Source organism: Manis pentadactyla, chromosome 2 (assembly GCF_030020395.1).
Source record: "Manis pentadactyla isolate mManPen7 chromosome 2, mManPen7.hap1, whole genome shotgun sequence".
Lineage (NCBI taxonomy): Eukaryota > Metazoa > Chordata > Mammalia > Pholidota > Manidae > Manis > Manis pentadactyla.
This window is the reverse complement of record NC_080020.1, coordinates 221,589,347-221,611,637: the sequence shown is the minus strand read 5'-3', so window position 1 is coordinate 221,611,637 and position 22,291 is coordinate 221,589,347. Positions and strand designations below refer to the sequence as shown.

Here is a 22,291-nt window from a genome sequence, read left to right as displayed (position 1 = left end):
ATTATAAACAGTCAATGCACAGCCCCAGGACAGACTCTGACTCCCAAAGAGGAGCATGAGAAGGCAACACTTAATCCAAATGAACGAAAGAGAAGTACCGGCATTTCCAGAACCAGGGAGGAATGCAGTGCTGGGAAGAGCAGCTCCCTCATATTCCCGAGTCCGCTGCTCTCTCCATCTCCATACGCGGCTCTTGCATCCCTCCCACTCACCACATACCCAACGCCCTGATTCTACAAGCCAGGCGAGGCACTCCTGTGGCACAGATCTGGGCCACTTTGAAGATGTGAACTTTTCCAAGCAAGGAGCAGAGAATGCAGTAGCTTCAGGATATCCTCGGTTGTGTGTGCATGTGCACGTGTGTATGTTTCTTCCCCCGTTTTTTAACGCTCTAATTCCAGCATTTAATTTAATGCTCTAATTCCAGCATTGAACTTGAGACTGACCATTATTTCCTCCTCTCATCATCTCACAATATATCCATACCAGCACAGACAAGACTCCCAATGTCAACGCTGTTTGCTTTCCTTTCAGAAGACGCATTCAGTCCCACACTATCACACATTTAGAGCAGATGTTCCTAAGAAGGATAAACCAGGTGCTTAACATATTTTATTCCAAGGGGTAATTTTAGAAATTATTGCAATCAATGAGCTAATAATAATGGTGGTAATGATGAGGCCAAGTTATTATTACCTATTACCTTTAATCATCGACAGCAACTAAATTGGACATAATTAGAGACATCATCATAAATAACGTGGAGCAGATGGAAGATACTAGGCTTTGCATTTCCAGGACTGAGTGGGAGGGTTAATGACGGAGCAATGGGCATAAGAAATGGGCCACTTACATCCAAAATTTACCCTGCACTTGAATCTTCCCTGTCTGATACCCATAAAAGCATATCTGAAATTGATAAAGGATACAAGCAGCCAACCCCATGCTTTCTAAGTCTACTTGTGAGTTTTGCAACAACCTTTCCCCATCGCTCATTGCAAGACCCCAGTTCTGCCCCATTTCCCTCCGTTTGTTTCTTTCGATCTCACTCACACACAAAAAAATAGAGCAATAGTCTGTCCTGACCTCCTGCCAACCTCCCTCACGTGAGAAAAGCATGCCTCCATGATGATTTTCACCTTTTGAAAACCTGCATATGCTTTAGTGAGTCATTTAGTATTAATTTAAATTTGGCTCAAAATACAGTAACAAACAACATCATCTCCTATTCAACAACTCATCAAAACAACCATTTCCTATGGAGTGGTAACTGTTGTGTAGGTGTGGAGGACACAGGGGAGACACAGGTAGGTGTGCAAGGGGAGTAACTTGATACAGAAAACAAGCCTGGGATCTGGAGTTTAACAGTCAGGGTTCAATTCCTGCAACTGCCATTTATTGGGACATTACATAGGGCAAGTTACTTGCCCTCCGTGAGCCTCTGTTCCGTCACCCATAGATGGTTAGCCTGTGTTAGCAGGCCCCGTCTGTGGATAATGATACCCACGCTTTTCCCTATGCAGGCAGTCTTCACACTGGACTGAAGTTGTGGCTTACTTTTCTATCTTGCCCACAGAGATTGAGAAGGTACTGTACTGGCTTGTTCCTTTCTCTATTTCTGGTACCTGGCAAATACTAAGAGCTCAATAAACATGAGTTTTCATACCCCTAAAGGAACTTGCAGTCTAGATGGGCAGACAAGACCAACACCCACAAAACAGAGAGTGACATGGACCTATGGATGCAGTACACAGTCTGATCAGTGTGACTCTGGATAACCAGGCAGACCTATGGGGGGGATGTGAGATGGAATTAGGCTTTGAAGGCAGTGATAAAATCTTTATCGACAAGAATAGTCCCCACAGTACCTTGCATGTGCTCCTAATGAGCTTCATTCTCCTACTGGTCCTTTGACTTCACATTAGTTCAATGGCAACACCTCGGATCCTTAAGAACCATGTAGGGATGAAATCATTAAAAAAAATTTTTTAATAGATGTGTTCATTGCTGCTCTAAGACAAATACCATATAAATATAATGATAATCATCTTGAGGAATAAAATAGTAATAGTGCAAACATTCATGTATTGTCCCATGACTTTGAGGGGAGTTTTTGCTGAAATATCTCTAAAAGAATAAATACATATGGCCCATGAAATATCCAAAAGCACTTTTCTCTGCTTATACTCACACATACCTCACTACAGAACTAAAAACAAATTCACTTAGAACTTTTATGGAGTCATAGTCTTTTTTAAAAAAATCAGAATTCTCATTAAAGCCAATAGGAATTTAGTATAAAAATTAATAGCAGGATATAAACTTATGGAATCTTATCAATAATATCTTTACAACCTGTTGGGCCCTTTGAGATATGCCAAACATAACCGAGATTTATTGATGGATACAATGTTTTGGAGCGTAAAACTTCATATGTGTTCTCCTTTTTCTATTAGTAAATCTTGTCTATGTTAATATTGTCATGAGATTTCATTTAACAATGGCCAGATATGGTCAAATTAGATATATTCATTTGAATTATCTGTTAAATGTTCTAATTTTCTACTTTACTTCATGGAATTAGGGAAATTTAGCCTAAGTAAAAATCTTTAATTTGGAAAAAATTACCTTATAACTGCAATGTGCAATGTTCTATATGTGAGGTATGAAAGGGGATAAAAACACAAAAAAGAGAATCTCAGCCCTCAATAAGATTGTCTTAGTTGATAAAGGGGGTGAAATGGAGAGACAATTAGGACACGAACACAAAATATTACAGAAATAAGTGAAGTGAGAGAAATATGCTCCTGTTCACACAGGATCTCCAAGGGGGTGATTCTGTTCATCTGGGGGATGCCAAAGGAGCATGGATGCGGTGGCCCGTGGGAGGCTTTGGCCAGAGAGTTAAGAGGGTTCCCAATGTAGAACAGAAATCTTGAGCAATGACAGGGAATCAGAAAAACACAGGAAAGAAATTCAGCATTCATTTTCTCCCAGTAGAGGAATATTGAGAAATAAAGTCAGAAAGATAGATTAGACCCGAATTCTTGAGGGTATTGAGTATCAGGCTAAATATTTGCAACTTAATTTAGTAAGTCATGAGAGACCACTGAGGGTTGTTTTTTTAAAACCAGGTTAGTGGCCTACATTAATGTATTGTTTACCACTATTCAACCTTTCATATCAAATTGCTTCCCCAACCCCTGCCCGCTCTACCTTGTACTCTTACTATGGGGGTTTCTTCACAGAGCTCCACCTGAGTGCCTTTCCATGTCAGAACAGCTCTATGATGCTTCTCATCTCCTCCCCTACCCTCAGGTCACCAGTCCTAAGTAGAAAGATGATCACATCATCCCCCAGCTTAATATCCATCAGTAGGCTCCTGTCCAAACTCTCAGCATGATGTACAAGGCCCGTCACCTTCTGAACTTTACCTACCTGTCCACCCAGTAATCCCTTCAGGCACAATCCCTGGGCCCTTGTGCTTTGACCTGGCATTTATCACTGTTCCATTACACACCATGATTTCTCACACCTCTATACCTCTGTGTGAGTAGCCTCCTTGTCTGTCTAGGAAAACATTACAGATCCTTAGAAATTCAGCTCAGATGTCACCTCTTCCATGAAACCTTCCCTGATAATTCCCAGCCTTCTCCTGCCTATTAAGCTAACAGCTTCTTTTCTTCTCAATTGCTCTGTGACTATACTTCTCACATTTCTTTGTACTTGTTTCATGATCACCTTCCTTCTACACTGGGCACCAGCATTTCTTATTGTTCTCCGTATTCCTATGGCTGGCATTTGATCCATAATAGTTAGACAAACTAATTCACATATTTTTATCACACCAACTTCCTAAAAATACCCAAGGCAGTCAAGAGCAAAGAGCTTTAGGAAAACGAATATGACAGTGATGTATTAGGTAAATTGGATGCGAGACTGCAGGGTTGGAAATGCTGGGGTGGAGAGATGATGGATTCTGCTTTGAACGTGGAAAACATGCCTTTGGCATCCATTGCAATAAGGACCTGCTTTTCAGGCTGCAAGTGATTCTGATTAGACAGAACAGAGAATTAAGTCGTCCTTTTTACTTTGCAGGCCTAACACGACCATCTCTTGATAACTTCCTCCAAGAAGAATCTGAATTTCCTTAGTCCTGTCTCTCTTATCCAAATATTTCCTTGAACAAGAACTCGACTGGGCATGTTTTCAGATCCCGTGTCTCAGAATGTGTGTGAGCTCAGGGAGAAGGAAACAGAAAGTGATTTGCAACCTGGCGCTGGAAGGAGAGCAACTGTCAAGGAGGCCAGGGTGGTTTTTGTTATTACTGCGTTGCTTTCAACCCGTGTCTGTTTATTGTTACTGTTATTGTCTTGTCCCCTTACTGATACTCCGTCCAGTTCCTCATCACAAGTGTGAAAGGAAACCTGGCAGAAGTTCCCCTATGAGAGTTCTGAATCAATAATGGATTCATCCTGAGATACAGCACGACATCTGGTAGATATTTGGAGATGCTGTCCATCCTGCCTTGAGGGGTACTTACGCAGTCAGACCCCCTGGAAGGCTATAAAACACGGAGAGTCAAGAAGTGGCAGGAAAGCACTAGTGATGCCTGCTTAAAAGGGCAAGTGCTGTGACTTGCAGGGTGTGGATATTTGAAACAGGAAGACTGGCTTTTAAATTCAGCGCGTGTTCTTAAACTCATATTTACGCAGAACTCGAATCAAGACAACAGAGGGAATTTAGTTGTGTAATAGAGCTGCTCATTTGCATGAGCAATTCTTACGTTCTTTTTTATTATTCTCTTTTTTTATATTCTCTTTTATTATAAGGGGTCTCTTTCTAGCAAGTGAATTTTGAAAGAACCTTCGTAGAAACCCTTACTGCTTCTAGTCACAGTTGGTCTGCTCTGGTGGGGCTTCTAGTGAAATATCAGAACCTCTTTTGCCTCACATAGGGTAAGAGCTTATCAATGAGACAATCAACAGCAGAGAGCAGGGAAGGGAGGCTGGAGAGAAACAGAAGGCCTGGTGAGGGTGGCGGGGGGCAGGCAGCTGCCAGATAAATGAGATATAGTGCAGAGAAAGGGAAGAAAGACATGGAAAGGAAACTTAGGAGAGGAATAAAGGATGGAGAAGAAGGAGCAAGTTAAGTAGAAAATAGCCTTAAAGAAAAAATTACAAATGATAAAACCCCTTTTAACCCAAGGGTAAAAGAAATCCTGAAGCAAAGCCACAACAGTACAGCAGTTTCAGCAAAGATGAGTCATTGTTTAAAAGCCCCTTAGGAAATTCAAAGAGGTTATCAAGGTATAAGTTGGCAAAGTGTATACTCGGAACAACACTTGAACAACCAAAACCGAACTTAAAACTGTGAAGGGAGTCTGAGAAAAGACAGATGCAAGACAGAGGAGGGAAGAAAAATCAGGAGAAGGCAGAACAATAGCAGAGAGAGCAAGAGAAAGCCAGGAATGAAACAAAAGTTGGAGTATTTGTTTTATGAAGTATTAATAACTTGCGAAGGGTTATTTGTCATTCTGAATTTAGAAATTTATTATCCTATATTAACAAGAGACCAAAATGTCTAGAGTCATTGCCTCAGAGTGTTTTTAAAATGTACCTCCATCCAAAGGACAGCGACCCAAGTTGACAGGCAGTCTCACTTTGAAAGGGGGAGAGGATGGGGCCCTAAATCTGCCAGTTCCTCATGCTCACAACCCTGCTCATGCAGAGGCCTCCTCTGGGGGCCCAGGAAGGCTTTGAAGTTCGGGAGAGTTTGGGATGGGGAAGGAGGGGTGGCTGTGGAAAAGAGAATGATAATTTATTATCAGGACCTTTGGGGGTTTCATATAAAAGCCCTAAATTAACTTTGAATACTTATGAAATTCTGTGCTGTCACCCACTTGCTTAGCTTTATTGTTTTGGTGTTTGCTGAGCCTTTTTATGTCACGAGGGACTCATCTCTGATCTCTGCAGTTGCACTGAAATAACACAGGGAGGAAAATCGTGTGCTTCAAACTTCAGGATGAGTCTTAAGGAGGCAGGAAAGAAGGCAAGATCAGCCACTCTCTGTATATCTAAGAGAAAGAATATAGCAATGTTTTAGAGTTTTGTGAACCATCTTGAAAGCCCACTGCCTTCAGAGATGCCCCCTTCCAGTGCCTTCTTGCTACTCCTGGAGTGGGGGTGGTCCCCGCCCCACCCGTTCTATGCCCCAGCTTGTCCCATCAGCCATGCCTCCTGATGCGCCCCATCCCCTCTGACTGCTCTTCAGGTGACCTCCTCCACCGGGTCTCAGCTGAGCCTCCTCAGGAAGGCTTACGCATCACCCAGATGATGTGAGGGGTTCCTGGAGCACCCTTGGCTAATTTAGCACCTATTCAGTGTATCACAACTGCCTGTTCACCTGTCTCTCCCTCACCAGAACACAAAGTTCTCAAAGGCAGGCACATGGTCTCCTTGCTGCTGTCTCTTCGGCATCTGGCACCGTGTCTGGCACTCAAAATACTTATTCAGTCAATAAATGAATGGGGTTTCAAATCAGGTCTTGACTCTAAAACACATGTGCTCTCTGATTTACCACGGTGCTCAAGGGACTATCCGCTAGTGTGGACCAAATGGGTCCAAACTCCCTCCCAGTCATCTCTGTAAGCATTCAACTTTGAATTGCATGGGTTCTAGGAGTAAAACATAATATTCACCACCTAGACATCTATGAGCTTTTCATTCATCATTGAGCATATAAATTATTGCACTTGTCACAGGGGATAAACAGTAAAAACTATAGAAGACAAGTTTCTAGCCTTCAAGGAGCTTACCTTCCAGCTGACTGACATTCAACGATTAAGTACACAGGTGTTAAAAAAGTGTGCAGCAGAGGAACTCTGTCCAGCCTTCCTGAGTAAGGGTAATTTGAACTGAGCTTTGGAAAATTAATAGAAATTAGCAAGGCAAAGACCAAAAGTGAGAGGAAATTTGGGGAGAGCAGAGGGAAAGAAGCATGTGCTAAAAAGGCCCTGCGGCAGAAGGAATGTAGCATGTGTGAGAGACTGAAAGGTCAATGCCACTGAAATCCAAAGAGAAGGGAAGAGGCTGACCTGAGATGAGGCTGGGGAGAGAGACGGAGGAGCACGTGCTCACATCTCCCACTGCCGTGGCCTCAAAATACCTGCAGAATGGTTTCCCTTATGTATTTAGTTAAGAAATGTATAGACACATGAAGCTACCTATTTATTTTCAACAGGAGCATAGTAGACATACTGTGGATATACTTTAAGATCGTGTGCTGGGTGTTTTGGGTTTGTTTTTGGTTTTGCTATTATAAAAAAAGGTCACAGTGCTCTTCTTGATCCACAGTGGTATATCCTTGAATAGCTGGCTGAATTTAGCTGCAGGGTAGCAAATCACGGGGAGACAATTCAGCGGAAACAGGAATAATCAATAAGTTGGTGTTAGGGGGAAAGTGAATTTTATGAGGTGATGAATTAGAATCATTGAGGATCTATGAATCATGTGACTCTGCACTACAAATCGGTATTAGTCCCTTTCTGAATATTTTCTGGCCCTGGCTCAGACTGGGTTTTCAAATGCCAGCAGGTCCCCTTCTCCATCCCTGATGCTCAATCCCAGTGCTCTGCTTAGATATGGCAGGATTTCATGGTGTCTGTGACTCCTACCCTGACATCCAGAGAATTGCTTTAATTCCCGGCTCTGCCATTTACTAGCTGTGTGCCTTGGAGCAAGCTACTTGAGCCTGAGTCTCCTCATCTTCAAAAGAGATAAAAATATTACCTGCCATGTAGGGTTATGAGGGTGGACGGAGAGCATGCCGGTAAAGCTTGCAGCACGTGCCCAGCACTCAGTGCATGTTTGCTGTTACCAAAGTCAAGAGAAGGCGAGTGTGCAATAATAACTTTCACATTTAACGTTTTCTGTGTCCCAGACCCCTGTCTCAGCATTCTGCCCAACACTGTGAGTCAGGCTCTATTACTGCATTTTCATAAATAAAGGAACAGAGGCCAATGCGACCGGATCACTTAGAGCGCATACATGGCAGAGCCAGAGCGTGAACCCACAGTCTCATTGTGTTTAAGAGCCAAGAATGTCCACATGGCCAGAACCATGTAATGTGACGGCTGGGAGGGGACACGGGTGAGCCAGTGAACCCCAATGTATGGATCAGAACACTGAGGCCCAGAGAATTAAAACGACATGCTTCCAGATCACACATTTAATCTGAGAAAGTTCATGAGCATTAAGAATTCACACAGTACTTGAACATTCTGGAGTTGTGTCTTATAAGTGAACTTGCATTTAGAAGACCAAAACATGCTAACTCTTGGACCTCCAGTAGCTCTTATGCTATGCTGTTTTATAATTTAAATGTTGTTAACCCAAGGCATAAGGATTTGATTTTTCTTTGCATATTCCTGAGTTTAGAGCTGAAGGAAATGCAGAAGAATCCTGTAGAAGAAAGTTTGAGGTGTTTGGTTTTTTGGATTTTTTCCCAAATCCAAAAGGAATTTTGTTGTTTGAGTTTCAAATGCTGGACAACAATTGGCAGATTCAGGTCTGCTCTCCACGCACACTTGGCTTGTTAATGTCACCATGAATTGACTTCTTTTTGCTTTACTACACTTGGGATGACTTTGTAAGCAGTAAATTCCTTTTGTTTGTAAATAAAGCACTGGCTATCAAATAAATGTCTCCATTCCAAACTCTGATAAACAGTTCATACTTCCAGAACATCCTTCCAATGCACAATGCACTCAAAACCAGAGCCTCAAATGCAGAGTCAAAGCTTCTGCACCTGCACAAAAGCAGTGGGTTCCCATTCTGGCTTTCCCTCTGACCTGCTGCTGTGTCTTTTGTCAAATCCTTAAACCCAGCTGGGGTTTGGTTTCCCTATCACTGAATGTGGCCCTAAAGATTACACCATTCACATCCAAATTTCTGTGAGAACTGAGACTTTGGATGGAAAAGGACCTTGAAATATTTGAGCATCTTAAGTGTGTAACATCATAGAACCTTCCAAACTATCATTCCCTGTTCCTCCCCTGACTTCAACCTTCTCCTTCAAGGTACAGTTCAACCATCCTGCTCCCAAGGGAGCCTCTATCCTCAGACATAGCACATTCCTTAGTAACAATCTGGTCACAGGTCTGCTGCCGGGCAGAAACCTAGTCTTAGCCATCATTCATTTTTCCATCCTTTAAATAGGCACCAGAATATGTTTTTGGAGAACATATTCAGCACTCAGAGCTCTCAAGGGCTGGACATTTAAAGATAACCAAAATTCAGTCCCTGCCCTCAAGAATTCACGGCCAGTTGGGAGGAAACCAACCATCGCAGTGAATGAAGTATGGCAAACTCAGACGTGCGTGGGGCTCGTCGGAGTGTGGTGGACCCTTTGCTGCAGGCTCTAAGCTCTTCCTGTTCTTAACTTAACTCATTCACTTTCAACAGGATCTCTAACCAATGTCAGCATTCAATCTGCTGTCCTAGTCCTTCAGAAGGAAGTTTGCCATCACCACCCAAGCACTGGTGATGTGTGCTCCAGGCATTTCTCTCCAATTCCAGTGACCAAATAACTTCGGCACAGTTGACCACACGCCCAGATGGTGCTACATATATAGGCCTCATAACAGCAACTAATGAATCTTTCCCTTTGGCTACATAAAGAGCAAAGCCAAAGTTGCCTCTGGCACCCACGGTGAGTTATAGGCCATCAGAGGGCCAGCAAGTTAAAGGTTTAGCTACTTTAGCTTGTGCTTCTTTGCACATTCACATTTAGAAGCAGAATCCTTTACACCTACAACACACTTTACATTTTACAAAATACCTCCATACCCATCATCCTATTTGATCCTAACAACTAATTGCAATGACTAGAGTAACAATGATTTTCTCTGTTTAAAAATAAGAAATCTGAGACTAGGTGACTAGGACTAAAACCCACATTTCCTGACTCATAATCTAATGCTCTGTAGTGACTATTCCAGAGTGTAGGACAATCTAAGTGTCTGCATGAGTCAGTTCCAGTCAGCCAATGGTACCTTCCTCTGGACCCCCATAAATGCACTGTGCAGGGTGCTGGAAGAGGGAAAAGAGGCAAGACCACCCAGCTTCTCAGAAACACCTGTCTGGCAAGAGATATGAGACAGGCATACAATTAACTACCCAAAGGGCAAAATGAAGCAAGTGCCATATAAACACCTGAAAGTTTGTATTTGTGTGTTTTTGTTTAAATAAAGCTGAGTGCAAATGAATGTACATAGGCCAAAGTGGAAGTAGAAGCCAAGGGCTTGGGGAGCACAGAGCCATGAGTGATCCTGTCTCTCCAGCAGAATAAGAGAGACTTTAGGAAGACAAGGCCCCAAAGCTGGCAGTTCAATGAGGCCACTTGGTTTGCTATCATGGTGCCACCCAATTAAGGCACAGCTGATGTAATCCTGGCTTTCTCAGTGAGCTGGAGCCGTGATTGCCAAGGCAAGACCCAAAGAGCTGGGCAAACCATGGAGGTCCTAGGAGCTTAGAGGAAAGTAAGGGCCCTATACCCTGGTTATCAACAGAAATGACTTCAGCAAGGAGGAGGAATTACACTGGGCTTTAGTGATGTGATTGAATCATCAGCTAAAGAGGTTCAAGATTAGATTCAACTGCAGCTAAACAGGAAGGTCTTAGTATCCCTGAATCCCCTCTTATTGGTATATTTTATAGTATTCATTCATTCACTTCACAAATATTTATTGATTGCCCAATACGTGTCAGTTGTGGAGTTAAGTGTTGTGGATCCAGTGATAAACAGAAAGACACAGGTTCCTTTGTGAAGCTTACTGTCTGGTGAAAGAGATAGTTGTGGCCTAAATAACTTCTTTCAAATAAACATCAAATCACAATTATGATGAAATCTCTGATATGATATGATAAAGGAGGGGTGCATGACATTATTCAAGAATAAAACAGTGATATTTGAAGAGCCATAGATTCAGGTGATATGAAGTTGTGATCTTCATGTTGAGTTGGGTTAAGTTAGATCAGGAGAAGGGAATGGAAGGTTGTAGGAAGACATTGGAGGCAGAGAAAACAGCATGCAAAAAGGCCCTTCAGTAAACAAGGGGTCCAAGCATTAAAGGGATGGAAAGCCATATGAGGGAGCCTAAGGCAGCATGAGAGAAGAGGCTGGCAAACTTGTGGAGGTCAATGTGAAGGGTTTTAAGAAGGTAGGCGAAGTGGTAAAATTAGACCCACAGTGGCTACAGTATGAAGAACAGAATGGAAAGACACAGGTGTAGATATGGGAAGTTTGGAGTTTATTGCATAATGTAGACAAAAGTTAGTAGGAAATGAGCCTAGAATGGTGGGGGAAAGAAGAAAACAGATGGATAAATTGGAGAGATCTTTAGGATGTATACTCAACAGACTATGTAACAAATTGTACCTGGGGGATGAGATGAGGAAGGCATCGAGGATGATTTTTATTATATTCTTTCATTATATATCCAGATCACTAGCTACAACTCATATTATATTCAGTCAATAAAGTGGACACAACTAGACAGATGGTGAAGACAATCTCCAAGACAGAGACCACTGAAGGACGACCAGGTCCGTCTGCAGCATGTTGCATTTGAGATACATCTGAGGTCCCCAAGCAGAGACATAAAGTAAACAAGGGTACAGGCCATTTAATATTATTGGTGTGGTTGGACATAAATCTGTCGTCTTGTTAGCTGTTTGCTATTTGTCTCATCTGTTCTTGACAGCTTTCCCCTCTTTTCTTGCCTTTCCTTTGATTGATTATTTTTGTGCTCATTTTATCACCACTATTGACTCATTATGTACTCCTGTTTTAATTATACATTTTAGTGGTTGTTCTATGGTTTATAACATCTTGAACTTATAAAAGTATATTCTTTCTCAAGCTGCCTTCAAGATATTCTCTCTTCATCTTTGGTTTTCGGCAATTTGAATACAACGTGCCTAGGTGTGTTGGGAAGGGTAATTAATCCTGCTTAGAGATTTGCAGAACTGTTGGAATCTTTGGTTTATTACATTTAATTAATTTTGGAAAAGTCTTGGCCATGACCTTTCCAAACATTTCATCTGCTTTGTTAATTCCTCCTCCATCTGGGGTTCCCGCCTCACGTATATCAGACTTTGGATATTGCCCTGTGATTCGTGGACGCTCTGCTCCCCTCCCATTCCTGCCTCTGCTGGTTTTTCCTCTTTGTAGGGAAAGGTTTTTCCTCTTACTCAGTTTGGACGTTTTCTATTCTTCAAACTACAAGTTCACTCATTTGTTCTCTTCAGCTGGGTCCAATCTGTTTATGAACTCTTTTTTAAATATACAGTTTTCAGCACTTTACTCAATGTCTCCATGTATTCTTGCATGTTCTCTACATTCTCCAGTGACTGACATAACTAAAAATTTTAATCGCAACTATTTAAAAATATGAATTAGATGGTTCCAACATCTAAATCGTCTCTATCAATCACTTTATCTCTTCACAAAGTTTGGATTTGGGCGGTTTTCATAATTTTTATTGTTCAGGAGAACATACAGGTGGAGTTTTAAAATATTTTGCATACTGCAATGGGTGTGCCTCTTCCTCTGTCAGGCCAGTAATATGGGGAGTTGGTTTGATCTGACTGATGTGGGTTTGGGTTTTTGTTATTTTGCATAGTTACCTTCGGTGCACCAAAGTCACATTCCTCTTGCAGGGAGCTGCTGTCACCTTGTGCTTGGTGTGGGGTACGGAGTGCTGAGGAGGCTTCCAGGGTCCTTGCTCTGCTCTCAGTGCTCAGCAGCCCCTGAAAGTCTCTACCACAGAGGCCTCTGCCTCCAAGGTCCTGCCAACCCAAGGGGAGGACAGCTTGTGCTTGTTACCTGGTGCTAGACTCACAGGGGGCCCTTGGCTCTTCGGATCCAGACTTCACCTTAGGTGGGCCCTGTGCACCTGGCCCTCGGGGACTGAGCCTTTTTGGGGCACCTGTCCTTCTCGCCATGATAGCCAAAGTCTGCCTGTGTCCATAGGAGTGCGGGCATTGGTGGTAGTTTCTTGCCCCGTCTCAGGGACAGAAGATCACTGCTTTGTATCAGCGTAGAACCCTGGATCCGAGAGGGTTTCAAGCCCTTTGTCCAGCATCTTAAGACTTTTCTTAGGTATGTGAGAAGGATCCTGGGGAGTCTGCAGGGCTTTACTCCTGCGTACCAGCAGCCACTGATCCCTACACGTCGGCTCCACCAAAGGGCACCCACCCCCATCTCCCGCACTCCCCAGTTCTTCTTTTCAGAACCCACTGGACATCAGTGGAAACAAGCTGGTGAGTGAATGCTGGTTCCCTTGTTCTGGGCTCCCAGTCACTCTAACCTGCTGTCTGAATCCATGTTCCGCCTCGAAGAATTCATTAAAATATTAGCTCTCTTCTCCCCTTTCCTGACAGCCACTTCTTCCCATGTTCTGCCAAAGGTGAAATAGTCTGTGTGTTTCTTCTCTCCTGGGAGAGACCTGTCACTTTTGGAATTCAGTTTGCCTGGTTGCTTTGTGACCTCAACTTTATTAAAGACTTAAGAGAATTATTACTTTGTTGATTGTACAGTCTTTCCTCATTACGAGGGTAGGAGCAAAAGTTATCTTGTGTCTTTCCACATTCTAAAAAGAACCAGAATCCTATTCTATTCCAGACCATTCCAACACCTTCTATTTCAATTATATCTCAGCAAAGCTGGAAAAATATATCCATTCTCTTCTATGTCATTCCATTCATTAAAACAAATAATTAAAACAATAATTTTAATTTATCATTAAAATTAATTTGTCATAAAATTAATAGTTTTAATTTGTCATTGAAAACAAATAATCACAGGCAGTAAGCACCAAATTTAAAATTTCACAATCCATGTATTAGTCTTGACCTGCTTAGAGCCACAGAAAGTGAGTATAATGTATTGTTAGAATCAAGATTTCAAAATTTTCTTCCAGACCAAGTATTTGCTTCAATGATGTTATCTGTGTATCATTCAGTCAATATCAGCAACTCTTCAACAATTCTAAGAACAAAGCAGTCATTCAATTATGCAAAGGAATAAGGTGCATAAAAAAACAAAATTTAACTTGAGAGCAGTAAGAATTGTATAAAGATTGGAACTACCTAAATTTGTGAAGGCTTTTTGCCCCCAGATTTACTCAATCTAAACCAGATAACTGACTCTCTTAAATTCAGATTCCAGTGTCAAGGAACAAATTTATCAACAATGAGGGCTATACACACAAGTTCCAAATGCATTTTGGGAAATGCACTCAATAAATGAATACTTCTCCAGAATTTCTGTTTTGACTGGAATGACACTCAATGAAGATGGTTTTATGGAACAGTCTATTTTGCAACCAGGCCTTGCAACATAGGATTTTCTGCTAAAGACAAAACTTGTAAGTGTAAGCACAGAGCTATCAAGAAAACAATTAGCACAAGGCAGAGAGTTAGGATAAACATCAGGGCAGGATCTAGAGATGTGACAATCACATGTACACATAGCCAATGTGCATAACTGAGCTTCCTCCAGAAACACCTACGCAGGAAGGCAAGCAGAGGATCCAGTGAAAAATTCAAATGAATGCTCAAACTACTCTGGGTGTGAAATTGAAACTAACAGAAAAGCCAGAGAAAAATGGAAAGATAATGAGAGGACCAAAGAGAAAAGGAAGAAAGGAAATATATTAGATCTGAGGGATAGGTTGAAATAAACCAGTGTGACTTCTTGTAAAGTGCTCCAATAATTTTATATATTATCTCTAGCCTTACATTTTAAACATTTTCTGGCTCTACTAAAGCCACAGTCCATGGAGTGAGGCTGACAAATATACCAGGTATCAGGGGTTATGTAAACAATCTTTGGTGCACTCTGTAGCCTAATTTACTGTCATAAACATTGTGGGAAGCAGAAATCTCTATGGCAGCTTGGTGTGGATATTCTCACTGTCAGCAGGGAAGATTCATTGCCTCCACACAATGCTGAGACCCCAACAGCATTTACCAAGACAGATGACTTGGTGACAGACACTTTAGGCTGAAAGTTAATATTTAGCCCAGTAAGATGAAACATGAGAACATCAGAATTGTGCCCCTGGGCCAGTGTCTTGCTTCTCCCCCTCCCAGAAGCTGTCTCCAATGATGACTCCGAGGGTGAGTCCTAGAGGGCGAGGATGTCACATTGCCATCAGCCTGGGAGGTCAGTGAAATGCCTGGTCACCCTGGCCGCCCTTAATAATCTGTGCTATCCCTGTCATCCATGAATGAATTGAAACTCTTTGCAGTCCACTTATATTTTAGCCAGTACCACCTCTTAGGCTAATGGGTTCCAGAAGTGTGCTCACTTTCCTCTGTTGAAATTATATCTCCCTTTTATTTATCCTAAATTTACCACTCTTGAATATCTAGTATTTGTGTTTGTTCCACAAGCCTCGGTTTATCCTCTGCACCCCATCAAGACTTGATAAACTTTGATTTCATCCATACACAGCCTTATCTTTCCAAATGCAGGGTCTTTTTGTTTGAGGCTGCATTCATGCAGCTATCTCGTCTCCCAGCGCCTCCTCAGTCTGTTAAACTGTCTGTCTGGATTTCTTTTTTTTAAGGTAGATCTTAATGATAAAAACTAATATTCTCCTGTCAGCCACAGCTGCCCTACCCTTTCTATTTCTCTCTGGAATTGAAGTTGAGCAACATTTGAACAGAAGGTATCTGATTACAATAATGACTTTCTCCTAAAGTGAGAGGGAGTAAAACTGTTACTCTCTTACCAAATTGCATTCTCCTTTAATCTCTGATAACATTTCAGATTGAACCAGTGCCTTTGGTGTGACTTGGTGCTTTAAGAAAGTGGTATTACCTCAGATGTTTAGGGGCCAAACCAGCAGAGTCAATGAGTATTATCTTGCAGAGTAATCCCTCTGGAGAAGGCTATATGCAGTAGGCCAATGACCTTGCTGTAGCCTAGAACCCTTTTGGAAATTGCTTTAGAACCACCATGTAAATTAAGCTAGCAGGAAATCTCATGGCTTTATCATTGTACTTCACTTCAACCAGGACATTAAAAGCACTTAGATTTCAGAGTATAGTTTTCAGTCTGGTTTCCCAATGATTTGGCCAATTTAAAAAAAATCCAACTTCAAAGTAGGTCACCACTGAAGACTAGCCCTTCTTAGCAATCTTACTAGAGCCATGTCCATCATTAGTCACCCCCGGGAACCTATAGTGAATAGGGTCTGTGCTGCAAGGGATGTAGTTATTCATAACATAGGGTCCCTTCCCTTAAAGAGCTTGCAGTTCATGTGGAAGTAAAGTACAGATACATTATAAAAAATAGAGATGAAGAATGAGACACGTGAGAGTTGGGAGGCGTCTGGACTAAAGCAGTCTGAGAAGCCCCAGCAGGGAAAATGGGTCTTGTGCTCAGCTCAGAGGGATGGTAGAGCTGGAAGCATGCGTACCCCCAGGCTGAGTAGTCACATGAAGTGCAAAGACCAGTTCCGCTAAAAGGAATGGGAGCAGAACGGAAGTTTCACTACTGACTTACATTGCTCAAAAAGTTATTTATTTTCTTGAGTTGTCCGTTTCCTCATAGTACCTATGGTTCCAGTTCAGAATGGCTGACTGAACACATGCATTTATTTCCTTCTTTGACCCAACTCACTGCTATGACAGAAAGCAGTGGTGTGCAGAGTGTATTTGACACTTGGAATGGATCATCTTTTAACACTCCCTTCTTCTTTATGACAAAATTACTTTTAGTAATAGTCATTATTTCCTTGGTTTGTTCCACAGCTCAAAACAAATAATTAACTCATAAACAAGAAATTTACATTTATAGGTACTATTCTAAGTTAATAAAAGATTTCATGCATGAACTACAATTTGTGCTTGTCAAAAAATATTACACCTTGCAGTTAGTTCTATATATTCACTGGTTTCAGTCAAAACACAAAACTCAGAATGGTCATGTAGAATGAGACAATTGAAGTATATCAAGTTTTGTTTCTTTATAATACTTTAAAATCCGCTGTTTAAGTACAGGAATATGTAGCACCACAGGGTTTAGAGACAAAAAAAGCACCAAAAGCAGGCATGGATGATTCTAAAACTTTACCAACTTACTCTCAAAACAAACATGTATGGCTGAGTCCAATTGTGTTGAAATCAGCCACATAATTGAAAGGTTTACAGATTCCCTATGGAACCCAATATTTGTTAGAGAATAAATACTAAAAAAAAAGGGCTTATTTGAAACACACACACACATATCTGTAAATATATATATATATATATATATACTATTAAAACTATAGTAATCAAAGCAATTGTTTAGAACTTACATTTTTAAAAAGATACTTTTTTGGGGGTAGAGAAAACATTTTATCTCTGACCTTGCCTTGGTGGTAATAAAAACCAGGCTTTCTTTCAGTTGGTTTTATTATTGTTTATAAATTCTCTACTGGCAACGGACCCCCTATTGCCTATACCTTGCATGGAGATTTCCAACTTCCCCATCATTAGTATGCCATTGCAGTCAATACAAAAGGAAAAAAATTATAGAAAGAACTGAGAATGGGAGAAATAGTCATTTAAAAAAACATCCGAGACAATAGGATCATTTTGCCCAATGAACTAGAGGGCAAGAGGCCACACAGCTCAGGGTGTGCAGGGGAGGAAGCCTTCCACGTGAGCACTTTTTCACTGCATTGTTTTGCAATGAGCAAGGGTGGACAGAACTGGAGAGGATGCAGAGGTTGGGATGGTGATAGAGCCCGTGGACCTGTGCTGGGTCAGCCTGAAACAGCCCCTTCTGCAGTCGCCCTGCCCCACCTGGCAGCAGCGTCTTCTCCGCGGGAATTCCTAAAGGAATTAAGCAATCCTCCTGGGAGGAGCTTGTGCCTGCCCATGAGGGCTGTCACCCCAGAGTTGACTCTTGTCATTTGGGTGTAGCGGAAGTGAAGGTGGGAAGCCTGGCAGTCGAGTCCCTCAGAATTTGAATAGCCTTTTCCTTCTGGATGGGGGCCCAAAGCAACAAAGAAATCACAGATCTACTTTTATTAATCAACGTCATATTCCTTCTTAAATGTGAATTTCAGTCAGGGCTTCTGGGAAACTTGCAGGGAACCAGCTGTTCGAAAGAGAAGGAGTAGAATGGAATCAAAAACTGAGAAACTGACAGAAGGTACTCTAGACAAGAGAAATAAATGTCAAAAGAAGGCTAATAGCCTCAGAGAAATTTAAGAGTGGGCACGCATAAAACAAGAGCATATTACTATTTTTTTAAAAGACATAATCAAAGAGCAAGAGACTTCATGAAAATAAAAGCATATTATTGAATGCAAGGTTTGAAAGAAGGAGTTCAGGAAAACCTTCACAACATACCTTTTTTAAAAGACAAAGGGAAAAATCAAGGGAGACTGTACATTTAAAATGTAAATGTTGCGTTTTTCTCAGATAATGGCTATTGAACCAGTTAATAATATTAACATTGATGAATGACATAAGAATTTAAGAAATAAAGCATTACACTCTGATTCTCTAGATGTCTATCTTATCATAGAATCACAGATTAGTGTTAAGAAAGTGGAAATCCTCTAAGTCAGTAGTTTTCAAAGAGCATTTCATTAAAGACCAGGATTTGACAAAATTTTCTCGGCAGCTGAGTGAACAAAGTCCCACATGTAATTAAAACAGTAGTTTTCTCCTATGTTTTTTGTACTGAGGCTCTATGTACATTTTCATTTTTAAAGGAGTTATTTGCTTGAGGCATGTAGGTTGAGGCATGTAGTGCTAACTTTTGTGTCCCATTCAGACTATATTTTTAAAACATTTGTTCATTTATGTAGAAATACCGAACACTGAATGAAGGGACAGACAAATGGGACAGCTAATGGTGGGGCCAGCCTCTCCTGCACTGTCCCAGACATCTTGGATGGGTCCCAAGCTTGTAGTTGAACAGAACAAACACTGTACTCAATCAGATTCTCTCTCTTTAGAAGGGCTTATTCTTCATCTGTTGTTTCTTAATCATGCTCCCTGGGAATCTCACCCAGTAACCCAAATGGCTAACTCTAACACCCCATATGGTATCTTCCTGAGAAGAGTTCTGATAAATTCCATTTTCTCCATCTTATTTTGTTTCCATTGCTGTTTTAAGAACCTCATGTAGATGGATATCTTGGGCAGCTACTCACTGGCCAGCCCTGCCTTCTGGCTCAGTGCATTTAACGTAAATGTCTGATAATCTCTAATAGAACTCAAACCTCTCACTTTCTGAGGAAACTGCAATCTAAAAGGCAAAATGACTTCACCAAGGCCACATACTTTCCCATTATATTCACAATACTATCATGCTCTCTGATATCTACTACATTTTTTTTCTTCTCAAATACATGTCAGCTACTTGGTTAAGGATCATTTCTTAGATTTTTTTTTCTAATTCCTTCATCACAATACTAAGAATAAAACAGGTGGTTGATAGGTGCTTATTGGAAAATCTTTTTAAAATCGTTTTTAAAAATAAAATAGACTTCCACTTTCAAGTGGTATGTAGCAGGATGTAGTAACCCAACATTTCTGCTGCAACAATTAGGGAAAAACACAGAAAAATATTTTAAAATAATATTTTTGAAGATATCACATAACTATAAAAGCAAAAATGACTAAGTCGTCTAAATTTCCAAAGAAGAAAAATGTCCTTTCTCGAGCCAGCTGAGAAATGCTGGCTACTTTTTATGCTAGTGGCTTTGGCAATCACGGGCGCCAGGAGAGAGGTAGAGGCAATTTACTATGGGAAAGACAGGCAGTGGAGTATTGATAGTCACACAGACTATGTGGAAGGATTGAGACCTAGGCAAGCCCCAGACATACCACCATTTTTCCCAATGAGACATCTGATGAGGCTGGGGGAAGCCCAAACGCCTGGCAACAGAAATCAAAAAGTGGTCACCTCTTCTGGAGGAATTGAGGAAGGGGATTGGTTGGAAAGAGGCATGAGGGAATTCTGGGTGGTGACAAATATATTCTATAACTTGTTTTGAAGAGTGGTTACACAGATGTGTCTGTGTAGGTCAAACCTACAGATCTCCTCCTGCTTAGAGAAAAATCCAGTTCTCTCCTCTGCCTGTGAGTTGTGCACTTGAGTGTCTCCTTAACTACTCACAAAACACCCTCACTCAACACTTAGAGTAAGGAGGGACAGAGTGGCCAGGGCAGCAATTACTCTGGACATATGGTATCTGAGTCCAGTCATGAAAGATGAGAATGGACAAACCACACTAACTTTGGAGAAATAAAAGTGTTGGGGTTGGGGGTGAGAGGAATTTGTGACCTCTTAGGGACAGAATGGAGGCCCAAGGAGGTCAAGGGAGGAGGTGGCATGAGATGGGTCAGAGGGAGCTGGGGACAGGTGTTGCCAGTTCTTGCAGGCCATGATAAAATACGGGTTTCTACTTATCAGCAGAAGTGACTGATGATTTTTAAGCAGGTAAGTGACCTGATATACTTTATGTTTTAAATAAAGTACTCTGGCTACAGTAGAACATTAGAGGAGAGGTGAGAGAACTTCTATGAAGCTGTTACAGTAGAGAGTTGATGGTGGCACGGACTTGGGTACAGTGATGGTAGTGGGGAACAGTGGAGATCTGAGCTCCAGGGATGCCATCGGCAGGTTTGTGAATGGACGTATGTGCCGGCTGGAAGAAGGCCTTTCCACCTCCATCGTCCAGTCCTCAGCCCCCTGGACTGCCAATGCATCACCTTCTCCTAGTTTTCCTTCTGTTTTGCAGGTTTCAAAGGCAGTGCTTCTTCCAACACCTCAATCCCCAAATCTGCATCTCACGCTCAGATGACTCTCCTGATAACGGATCTGATTCCCATTAGAGATCACCACTTAAATGGCCCTACAAGTGCTTCCTTCTCAACACGTGCTAAACTCAGCTAGGACTCCTCCTCCTAACCTCCTCTTAAATTCCCTCTGTTGTTTAATAACCTGAATTTTCATCCAGTCATCCAAGCCAGAAACCTGGGAGCTAGCCTAAAATTTGTTCCTCACCTCTATCTAATCAATTACAATGTCATGTCGATTTTACCCCTTACTACCTTCCTTATCTTTCTTTTCCCAGCATCCATCCCCATTACTTCCTTAATTCAGACACTCATCTTCTATTCATACTTCTTCAAATATTCCAACTGATTTGTTTCTCTCCATTCTTGCTCTTTGAATCCAGTCTCTACCCTGCCTCTCGAGTGGCCTATATATTACTCAACACATTTTCTTCTCTGCTTAAAAGTTCCATTAGTTGCATTGCTTCTGGGATAAAATACAATTTTGCTTAAATGGCATACCAAACCGGCTGTGATCTGTACTCTACTTTAGCATGAGTCTCATCTCCTACTACTCTTCAATGCATACTGTATGTTATGGTCACACTGAATTATTTAAGTTCTTCATATTTTCCATATTATTCTATGCCTGAGAGCCAAAGCACATATTTCCTCTTCTGCGAGAGCAGTCTTCTCCCATCCTCACAGATTTGATCAATTTCCTCTTCATTTCAAAGTTTTACTTTGGACATTTCTTCTATATACCACTAGTTTTACACTGTGCAACAACTAATTTGTTTGACTGCTGTCTTCATTCTCTTTTACTCCCATTCCTCAGCTGCAATTCTTCCTGCCTCCCCCACTGTAGGCAACCATATGTTAACTCTTGTCTTTTCAGTGCATCTGTGTTGTTAGGTTGCTAGTATGTTGCTCTAACAGATTACTCAAAATATTCCAAGGTGAACATGCTACCACGTTTTATCCATATATTCTCCAAGCAATGCACAACCAGAAAGCCTTCAGCTCCTCATTACTGTACTAAGGCAGCAATGACCATACTTGTCAATGTTTTCCCTCTTCTGTAAATTGCCTGTAACTTGGCCTGCTGAGAGTATAGACACATCAGAGACTGATCAAAAAAGTCTCATTTTTCAAAACAGACCTGTCATCTTTTTCTCCATTCTGATTAATAAATCATTATCTGCCGGACACATCTATCTTGTTTAGGTTAGTTAGCATGTTGAGTCTCCCAAACTGATTAACTGGTTAACTCAAGTTTTTGCACCTGCAGAGCAGTGACCCCTGCAAAATTTCTGGTCTCTGTTTGACATCTCTTTAATTTTATTAGTGGCTTATGGACAAAATCACTTGACTGAAACTTTTTCAAGTTTAAGTTATTTGGATTCACAAGAGCATTTTTCTCCCTGTTATAA

At 41.4% G+C, this 22,291-nt stretch overlaps 2 long non-coding RNA genes across 2 annotated transcripts in view; one reads left to right on the top strand and one right to left on the bottom strand.

Annotated features, from left to right (window-relative positions):
• LOC130682634 (uncharacterized) overlaps nt 1–22,291 on the bottom strand; it is a 274,470-nt gene that overhangs the window by 11,400 nt on the left and 240,779 nt on the right. The gene's annotated exons all lie outside the window — the stretch shown is intronic.
• The window catches only part of LOC130682633 (uncharacterized), a 37,174-nt gene that overhangs the window by 8,335 nt on the left and 6,548 nt on the right, over nt 1–22,291 (top strand). The window lies entirely within an intron of this gene.